General features: G+C 44.5%; 1 long non-coding RNA gene across 1 annotated transcript in view; it reads left to right on the forward strand.

Annotated features, from left to right (window-relative positions):
- The window catches only part of LOC106733478 (uncharacterized), a 62,244-nt gene that overhangs the window by 8,786 nt on the left and 42,728 nt on the right, over positions 1 to 10,730 (forward strand). Inside the window, exon 2 of the long non-coding RNA XR_001369538.2 lies at positions 8,508 to 8,658. This is a non-coding gene — a long non-coding RNA (uncharacterized LOC106733478). The remainder of the gene's footprint in view (positions 1 to 8,507; positions 8,659 to 10,730) is intronic.

The following is a 10,730-nucleotide window of genomic DNA, read 5'->3' on the forward strand; positions in this document are numbered from 1 at the left end:
CCCGTGCGGCCCTGTGAACCTTGTGGCAGCAGCTGCTGCCGCCGCACGCGCCTGCCCCCCCCACCCCATCACCACACAGCCTCTAGGGCAGCCAGCTGAAACTGAAGCGAAGGATTAAGAACTTGCAACTATAAGCAACAGAAAGAACCTTTAACTGCCTTAAACCAACTGAGAAATACACTATAGAGAAGGATTTTATCTACCTATGGACAGTGAGAAGATGATGGATACCAGCCCTGCATTACCTCAGGCAAGAACAGGAACTACCCTGCCATTCTTAGGGAAGCCAGACACCCGAGGATAAGTCACGCTGCAGACCTCCACAACACCACTCCTGCTAACCACAAGATGGCCGCTGTGCCACATCAACTGATGGTCAACTCTGCTTACCAGAACTGCTTTCCTGAAACTGTATTCCATGGAGACTCACCTACAGTTGCGGAACTGCACGAGACCCACACTTGATCCAACCTTGAATGGAATCTATTTTCCCTATTGTTAAAAACTTTGGACTCCTGGCCCCTCTCCCTCTACTCGCAGGTATCGCATTTTCAATGACCCCTCTGGAGGATAGCTGTCTATAGCAGAGATAGAGTAATTGGGAGAGGGGGAAAGGGCTGAGGGTCAAACATAGGATAAAAAACATATTTATATGTATGAAAGTAGAAATGGAACAGTATTGGTGACGACATGCTTGATTAAGACACTATGTAGTTTATCCTAGATGGGAAACTACACTTGGTGTGTTGTGATGATACTCAGGGAATGAGTGTTAGGCAATATAATTTAATATAAAAAAAGTAATAAGCAGGAGGAAAAAAAAATGCACATTTGATGACTGAAGAGAGTTGTATGGACACAACTGGGGTCTACTTTATAATATGTTCATTCTACTCCCTGGGGTTTATGCCTAGGATCAGATTTGGATACATGTGTAAGGATATGTCAGCTGTGCTAGCTAGTGGATATACTTAGACTAATTGAGTTCATTGGTAGAACAATTGAATGGGGGGGGGCGGAAGCCATTGAGGGCAATCATGAATGTCAGGGACAATGGAGGAGGAAGATGGGACATGGCAGAGGGTGGGGATGGGGAACCTAGGATGGCAAAACAAAAGGCAAGGTATGCAGGACACAAAAATTGGGAAATCATTTGCTGAGAACATATATGTTGATGTGCTTGATTGAGCCAATGCACAGTGTATTTTGGATGGAAAATTCATATGTGTGTTGTGATGAGAAAAGAAAAAAAAATGTATAATAATAATAAAAAAACAGGCTGGAAAAAAAAAAAAAAGAATTGCCACCATAAGTCAGCAACATTTTTCTAAAAGGGTCAAATAGTGAACATTTCAAGCTTAAAGGCCCTGAGGTTTCTGCCACTGCCGCCTCACAAAGTAAGCTTAAAACTCACTTTCAAAAGAAACTCAGATTTCTTGAAGATGCATGATCTTATTGCCTTAAGGGAATTATTTGGGGACAACAAGTAAGTGAGGAAAAAATGAGCACTATTTCTGTATTTTCGAATAACGATCTTTTGTTTTCACTAAACTGAATTCTATGCATCTGTTTTTCTGTTTCGTATTTTTCTGTTTTTTGTTTCTGCTAGATGGCAGCAAGAGACAGAGAGACAGAGAGGATGTAGAGAAAGCACCCCCTACCCCATGGGGGTAGTAACACGTATCCCTTCTCCGCCATCCTGCCCTCCTTTGTGGATTCTGGGCACACACTCACGTGTGCCCAGTGTGTTTCACAAGCCACTGGGCAAGGATTTGATCCACATGGTTGGCCACATGGTATCCAGCTACCCCGGCCACCAGGCCACATAGTCGGCCCTTTTTTTTCCTTTTTGTGTTTTTAATGAGAAAGAGTGCAGGTGGGAGAGAGTGAAATGGAGGGAGGGAGAGAGGTCTTTCTGGTAGGGTCTTACCACATCGTCTGTCTTCCTTCTCCATGCCCCCCTCCCAGCTGGCAAGGACCACAGGGGCACTCCATCCGGGGGGTGTTGGGTTGGGTCGGGAAACAAACTCGGGCTTCTGTGGGCCCAACCACCAAGAAGCAGCACAGTCCTGCTTCCAACATGGCAGCTGGGCCCGCATGTTCTTGCTGGTGTTCGAATCCACGCAGCTTTGCCATCAACCCAAAGCCTTGATGGCATGATGAAAATGTGAGTTTAATCATGATTTCCACTAAGAGGAGCTTACACTCCCTTCTGAGGTTTATTTTATGTTAATCTCATGAATTTCTTGTTATCCCAGTAATTGAAATATTTGTCAGTCTAGTCTGGAATTAGCTCCTTGTGGAGAAGCAAGATGTGGGAAAAGGAAGCCAAAAATGTCAGTCTTCTAGAAGAAACAGAAAGATGACACTACTCAACGGGAAGTCAAATATGAAGCACTGGGCTTAGTGCAGGAATATTTTCTGAAAGCAACTTTTCCCCCCATCTCTGTCACAGTGTGTTCACTCATAGGAAAAAGACAGAGAGAGGGGGAGATGGAGAGAGGAGAAAAATTAGAAATCACTCCCTCCCCCCGGAGGGTGGCCACACCACACTCCCTTCTCTTCCAGTGTTCAGTCTCCTCTTAGGATTTTGGGCACCCAGGACATCTTTTTTTTTTTTTTTCTCTTTGAGAGATTTTTGCTATAGGGTGTGTGCGCTTGCCAAAAAGACAGAAAGTGGCAGAAAGTGAGAAATCACCCCCCCCGGGGGGGGGATGGCCACACCACAATGCCACAATCCCTTCTCCTCCATTCTCCTTTCGGGATCTTGGGCACGCACGCACACGCACCCAGTGTGAATTTAAGCCACCGGGTCCAGGACTCGAACCAACGTCAACTACATGGGAGTCCAGTGACATAGCCATTACACTAACTGCTGGTTCCCCCCGCCCCCAGCATATCTTTTACATCGCTGGGTCTGGGACTGTAACCAGAGTCAGCTATGTGGGATCCAGAGCCTTAACCACAATGCCACATGCTGATCCCTGAAAGGAACATTTTAAAATATTGTACCGTAGACTACTTTTTATCGTGGTAAAAAATGCCAAATAAATCCAGTTGAAATAAACAGATACAGATTCATTTTCATTTATCTTAGATTAATTCCTGGAGATCACAGTCTATCATTTTGAGTCTGGGTATAATTCTCATGCGAACATGAAAAGTTGAGAACCCTTCGGAGGTTTAAGTCTAGTTCGAATCTAAGATTCCATTGACGTGGCCATGTTTGGAGAGGCTGCCTTTCTTTCTGTGATCATGCTTGAACACTTAGAACTTGAAGAACCTCCATCATCCAGGAATACACAGCAATATTGCCTCCCAGGCCCATAGTGAACATCAGTCACCACTCAATACCGACCAGCCAAAGCATTCCTTCCATACTAAGTAACTCCTTTTGACACGATACCCCAGGGACAGTGCCAGTTAATCCGATCTCACAGCAACGCAATACGTAATTATCTCCAGTCTAGTCCAGTTTTCTCATTTTACGAATTGGGAGACTGTCAGGTTAAGGAAGCTTCCCCAGAGCTAGAGAGAACTCCCCTCCAGGTACAGTGCCCCTGCTACTTCTGCTTGCCAAGGTCGGATTAACAACAAACCAGGGCAGGGTGGGGGGAGCTGTCATTGCAAGATAAATTCCTAACTCCTGCAAATGAAACCTAATTATGAATGCTAGTGTTTTCCTGGGGGCTGGAGTTTAGCCATCAACAAGGCAGATAGGGTTCTTGTGGGTACAGAAGGTAAAAAAGAATGAGGTTGCTTCTGATGGTCATTCCTCTCTGAGAAATGGGCTGGGGAGGAGGAGCCACCTCAGAGTGAACCAGTTAGGGAATTGGTTCCCTCTCTGCATGGGACCTTCCAGCCTTGTAAGATGGGGAAAGAGCTGGCCCCATGACCTGGTGGTTGAGGCAGCTGGGTCTCACATGGTGGACCTGCAGTTCATCAGACCCAGTGGCTTGCATGCCCAAAATCCTGACAGAAAAGAGAAATGGAGGAGAAGGAATTGTGCCATGACTACACCCCACTAGGGATGCTTTCTCTCTCTCTCTTTCTCTCTCATGATGGGGAGAAGAATCTTGTGGTAAGGCCGGGTGGCAGTGCAGTGAGAACGAACTGGACCCATCATACCCATTTAGGAAAGGTCCTGGGACCCCCTGAGCATGCGGGTTCCTGTGATCCTGCCCAGCTGAGGCTGGGGCTGGATCAGCATGGGGAGGTCCTATTGGGGTCTCCCCTCCCCATGAAGAAATATATAAATAACTTGGGAGGAAAAAGGATATTGCAGCAAAAGAAACAGTTGGTTTGGAGACACGAAGGCTTGCTGGAGGGAGACAAGGCAGCAGTTGGCTGTGCTCAGGGCTCAGAGTGACATGACAGAGAGGGTCTTCCTGGGCAGGACAGGGTGCAGGGCAGTGGTGATAACAGAGGCCCTGGATTAAGGTGACTGGGTAGCAATGGCGACAGGAAATACAAACAAAACTTTCCAGAAGTCTCCCTGCAGCAGGAAGCAGAGAGATGCAGCCTTGGCTACAGAATTTGGACTAGGATTCCCCCCAACCCCCAGAGAGATTTTTTGCCACAGGGTGCGTGGACTCGCTGGAGAAACAGAGACAGAAAACAAGAAATCACCCCACAGGAGGGATGACCACACCACAATCCTTTCTTCTCCGGTCTCCTCTTGGGATTTCAGGCATGCACACACATGCACCCAGTGTGAGTTTGAAAGCCGCCAAGTCTATGACTTGAACCACAGTCGACTCTGTAGGAGTCCAATGACTTAACCATTACTCTATCTGCTGGTCCCGGATTAAGGATTTTAGCAGCGATTCTTAGGGCAGGTGTGTATTGATGGTGATGAACAAACAGGAGGCAGCTGATGGTGATGGGGAGTGGGGATAATTACAGACAGAGGCCTCGACCTCTTGAGAAAGCAAGAGCCGCTTGTGTCTGGAGAGTTGAAAAAGGGAGGATCTGGCTGCCTTTGGAGCAGGTGTATTTTGCCCACTGGAAGAAGGAAGGACAGTCAGACAGGTGAGCACACGTGGGGAGGCTGTTAGGTCAGTGGGCTGAGAAGCGGACCACACTTCCAGATGGTAGCTTACACACCCGAGTGTTCGTGATGCAGGACCTCAGCTCCAGAAGGGCCTGGGTTCTTGTTCATCTTCTCTGCTGTGAACTCAGCCTAAAACAGGGCTTGGTGTGGCAGGAATGGCCTCTGCGTCTGACCCACAGAGACAGTTCCAGGTTCATGTCCAGAGACCTCCCTAAACCCTCAGGGCACGTGAGCCCCCTGTGATCAAGGCAAGACCCTATTGTGCTGCTGTCTCTCTTTCATGGAAGAAATAAATAAACTTTAAAATCAAAATAAAATATGGCCAGCCCCATAGAACAACAGTTAAGTGCTATACACGGAGACCTGGATTCCACATGACTGACTATGGTTCAAATCTCACCCCTGGTGGCTTGAAAAACCCTCCAGGTATACGTATGTGTGCATATGGATTAGGGAGGTGGATTAATAATGACCACACCTCACTGGAAGTGTTTTCTGCCCCTCTATCTTTCTCACCCTCTTTATGGGGAGCCCACATGCCCTCTGACTACATCAAAGGTAATAATAAAATAAAGCCAAACAGGACTTGGTACACACCTGGCACTCCATAAACAGATCCTGCAGTGCAGTTTTGCCTTGCAGTTTTCTGAGTCACCACAAGGTGGCAAGCTCATTCAAGAAAACAGCCTCACCTGAATGGCTAATAACCGAAGTGTAAGAAATAGAAACCTAAATTTCATGACCATTCTTTGCTTCTAACTCTTCCATATGACTATCTCATTACTGCATTTTGTTTTGCTTTGCTTACATTTTAATTAGATGAAATATGTGCAGTCTTTTAGGTATTCAAATCAGTTGCTCCCTGACAGGACTTGAGATTTGGACAGAATCCTTACCTTGCTTTATTTTCCATTCAGTAAAAGGAGGATACTAATAATGTTGATGGGGTAGATTGCATTCAGAACATTTGCTGGGGCAGTCTTGTAGGTGATTGTTAAGGTCAGCGGATCTCACAGGGTCGACCCCAGTTCAAATCCCAGCCCAGGTGGCTCGAAACGCTCACCAGGCTTATGTGCCTGTGTGCCCCAGATCCTAACAGGACGGAGAAATAAAGGAGAAGGTGGTGGGCCATGCCCCATTGGGGTGCTTTCTCTCTCTCTCTCTCCCCTCCTCCCTCTATGTCTCTGTTTCTCTCTGACAGTTTTTATAAAAGACAGGTACAAGTAAAGGACAAAATGTGCTGCCCCTTCCTAGTGGCATGCCGTGGCTGTGGTACCAGCCACGGCCACCAAGCTGCCCCGCCGTGTGATAGAATGAATCCTCCCTGCCCTTGAGGTCAGGAGTAGCTTTGTTACTTTGAGGGGACACGTGACATGTGACACTCCTCAGCAGTAGCTTGAGAACCAGCTCTTAGTTGGTCATCTCTCCCTTTCCATCACCTCAAGACCACTGATACCTACCCTGGTGCTGCTCCACCTTCCGGGCCCCACGATGAGCCTGTTATGTGGGTGAGAAAGGAAGATGAATTGTCATGAGCCTCTGAGATCCAGGGGCTATTGTTTTTGTTTGTTTAGAGAGAGATTTTTGCTATAGGAAACGTGTGCTCACCAGAGAGACAGAGAGAGCCAGAGGGACAGAAAGTGAGACATCAATCCCAGGGGGGATGGCCACACCTCCAAGTTACGAAGATGCCATCCGCTGGTCCCAGGGGCTATTGTTTATACAGGGAGGAAACCTACTTAGTCTAAGATGACTGATATAGCAGCATGTCTGAGGGTGGTGAGACAAGTGAGCGCATCTCCATATAATACTTAGCCCCAGGCCAGCAGGTTGAGTAGTGGCTAAGGTGCTGGATTCTCACATGGCCAACCACAGTTCAAGTCCCAGACCTGGTGGCTTGAAAATCACAACAAATAAGTAAATCTTTAAAAAACAAAAACTGAGTCCTGTGCATGGTATGTATTAAACAATGGGTACATGTTATTAATATCACTGATCATCATTCATTCACTTAGCTAAGCAAGAAGATGCATGCAGCCACTCCCGTGTTGTGCTTAGGTGACCCATTTGTCCCACAGTCTTGGAATTTGATGTTGGGAGGGAACGAGGCCTCGTGGGTGGTGAATGGATTAAGGCGGCTACATTATGAAGGAACAGTCTCTGGAATCGATTGCTGATGTCTGTTAAGGCCCAGTGAGTTCTAACTCTTGTAATTAGGGGCTAGTTGTCTAGAGAGCTGACAGACAGCTGAAGAAGGGACTCTTTTCACATGCCAGCCATCCTCTGTGCTTCCATTGCCATGACTTGGCCAGCCTACAGCTTTGGAGTTTCCAGGCTCCAGAAATGAGTTAATAAACTCCTACTTCTTCATAAATCACCTGGTCTCGAGTATTTCTGTTAGCAGTATGAAAGCACCATGCTAAGAGCCAAGACCAAGTAACAAAGCAAAACCTATATGGTGCCGAATTCAGGTTATTTTTAAAGCTGCTTGGCCTCTCTGCAAGAAGAAACATTTCCCTGTTGCAAAGATTGCAAATCTACTTTCAAATCGATGTCAACTTTGTGTTCTTGTAAGTTTGAGTGCTTGCATGTTAACAATAGACATACTGAGTGACATGGTTATTATTATTTTTTCATTTACCACAGGGTGCATGTACTCTCTGGAGAGAGAAGAAATGTGAGAAAACACTCCTCCCCGCAAGGGACATGGTCACCCCACAATCCCCTCCCCCCATCTTTCCCTCATTTTGGGTATACAGGCATGTGCACACACACACACACACACACACACACACACACACACACACACAGTTTCTCAAGCTGCCAGATTCAGGATTTGAACTAGGCAGCTGCATGAGATCTGACTGCCTTAACCACCAGGCCACAGGCTGGCCCAAGTGATATAGATTCTGATCTGCAATTCCCATTGATTCTTTCAACCCAGATCAAGCATCACAAACCCATCCAGTCCGACAATCTGTAACCATAGTCCTCCAACTGTAAATAAAATGGCATTATACTGTTATTCTCTCACAGGAGTTTGAAAGCCAATTGCCTACAAAAGCCATCCAAAGTCCAGGACTTCTTGCCAATGTTCAATAGAGGCAATGCCTCTGAAGTCCCTGGTTCCCACTCCTGGTTGGGAGTGTGCCTGGAGAACTAAGTCCAAGAGGCACCAATCGAGCTGTTTGCTACTGGGAGCACCAAGGAGAGAGGGGGCACAGGACTGAAAATGGGCAATTAACTGAAATCTGCCTATTGGCGGTAGAGTGCCCAGCCCCTTTCCCTAATCTAATGTATGACTGTGTATCATAATTTGTTGTTAAATTATGAGGTAATATTTATATTATTATGACAATATACATCTGGTTTACCACTATACCAAGTAAGGTATAAGAGCTCATGTCTTTTTATAAACTTTTGCTTTTCCTAAAGTTGCCACATTTTCTCACAGATACTTGCAAGGAACTAGAGGAGACTGATGGGAAGGACTGCAAAGGAGATAAGTGATGCAGAAACTGAAGACATGAATATTATGTCAATACCCTTGGACTATTAGAGACGAGAGCATGTTCACAGAATAAGAACAGGAAGCTATGAAACAGGTAATGCAAGCAAGACCAATTTCTTCGGAGATTGCATGTTCTTAAGAACATGATAACTGGGTCAGCCCCATAACACATTGGCTAAACACTATGCATTAGGAGCTAGGTTCCACATGACCAGCCACAGTTTGAGTCCAGCCCTTGGTGGCTTAAAACACATACCAGATGCATGTGCTTGTATGCACCAAATCCTGGTAAGTTGGAGAAATAGAGGACAAAGTACTGAAGAGTGACCAGGCCCCACTGGGGAGTGCTTTATCTCTCTCTGTCTCTGGCAAGTGCATGCAATAAAAAAGAAAAAGAATACTATTGCAAAATACGTTTCAATAGAGGATTGGACTACAATGTGGAAGAAATCCTAGAAAGTAAAACAAAAATATTAAGAAATAGAAAATAAGAGAGAAAAGAGTTCTACTATTTCTGAACTTCTAGAAAGAGAATAGAAGGGAAGAAATTATAAAAAAATATTATAGAAAAATTTCCCCAGAACCAATGATCACAACTCTCTAAATTAAAAAGGCTCACTTGGCCTAGCTGCAGTAGCAGTCACTGGTAGACACTGTTCTTGGCAGGTTGCGGCTGCATGGAAGGCTCAGATTCAATTTCTGGCCCACTCTGAAAGTTAAGCACAGTGCCACATGCCTATAATCCCAACTGTCAGGAGGCAAAAACATGAGGATCAGGCAATGAAGAGATTCTGTTCTAAAATAAATAAATAAGAAAGAAAAGAACACATAAACAAAAATTAAGAGGCACGCTCAATGTCAAAGATAATTGATGAAAAGTTTACAAGAAAAATTTCAAAGCCCCCAAAACAAGGAGAAGATGGTAGAGACTTCTAGAGAGGAGATAAGCAAATGGAAATAGGAATCAGAGTGACAATATCAGAACTAAAAAGATAAGACTTAAAATTTTAAAGGAAAGTTGTCGTCAACTTAGCATTTCATACCCAGCCAATCTATCCATTAAAAGAAAGGGCAGAATAGACAGTTTCAGATTTTCAAAGACCTTCATTAGAATGAAAGTCAAAATCAGGAGGAGGGAGACATGGAATCCAAAAAGAGAGTATCCACCTTAGGGGAAGATCAAAGATAAGTTTCAGTGGACAACAGTGCAGCCAACCCAGACAATCACAGGTTCAGGTCAGATCATGTGAATGGAGCCCATGAGAGGAAGGTCTTCCTGCACAAACTAAACAGAAAGATGTGATGGATTTGAGTAGTTGGAAAATAATACCAAAAGACACTTGGAAATAAGAGTAATGATAGTTTCAGAGATAATAAAACAAATGAGAAAATGTGGCAAATTCAGGGAAAACAAAGTTTATAAAAATAAATGACCTCATATACCCTACTTGGTTCAGTGGTAAACCATATTTATATAATCATAATAATGTAAATATTGGTAATTATGACAAATTATGATCTACAGTCACATGCCATGTAATGCTGTTTTAGTCAGTAACAGACTGCATACATGAGAGTGGTCCCATAAAGTCATAATAGGCTATGCCATACACCCTAGGTGTGTGTGTAGTGAGCTATCCTATCTGGGTTTGTGTAAGAACATTCTATAGTGTTTGCACAATCAGAAAATCATCTGACAACACATTTCTCAGAACATATCCCACCATTAATTGATGCATGAAGAAGATGCATGTATGAAAAAAATGTAAGGATGGAAAGAGGGGAGAGAACATTAGGAGATATATCATAATATTGTGTACTTACAGCCTTTAACAAAAATTCGTAAATATCTACAAGTAACAATTCAAGAACTAGAGAAAGAACAGTAACATATGGAGAAGCTTGCTGGGAGATTCAATTAAGAACTGAAAGGCAATGCCTTGGGATGAGCAGATGACATGATGATTAAGACACTGGACTCCCACATGACCAACTATGGTTCAAGTCCCAGACCTGGTGGCTTACTTTCTCATTTTCTGTGCCCCTACACACCCACTCCCAGTCTCTGTCTCAGTCTCTCTCTGATCAAACTTTTAAGAATACAATAATAATAAAATTAAAATAAATAATTCTTTTCTTAAAAAAGGCAATGCCTCTAAAGAAGGT

The sequence above is a fragment of the Tupaia chinensis genome, unplaced genomic scaffold (assembly GCF_000334495.1).
Source record: "Tupaia chinensis unplaced genomic scaffold, TupChi_1.0 Scaffold143836_1, whole genome shotgun sequence".
NCBI lineage: Eukaryota > Metazoa > Chordata > Mammalia > Scandentia > Tupaiidae > Tupaia > Tupaia belangeri.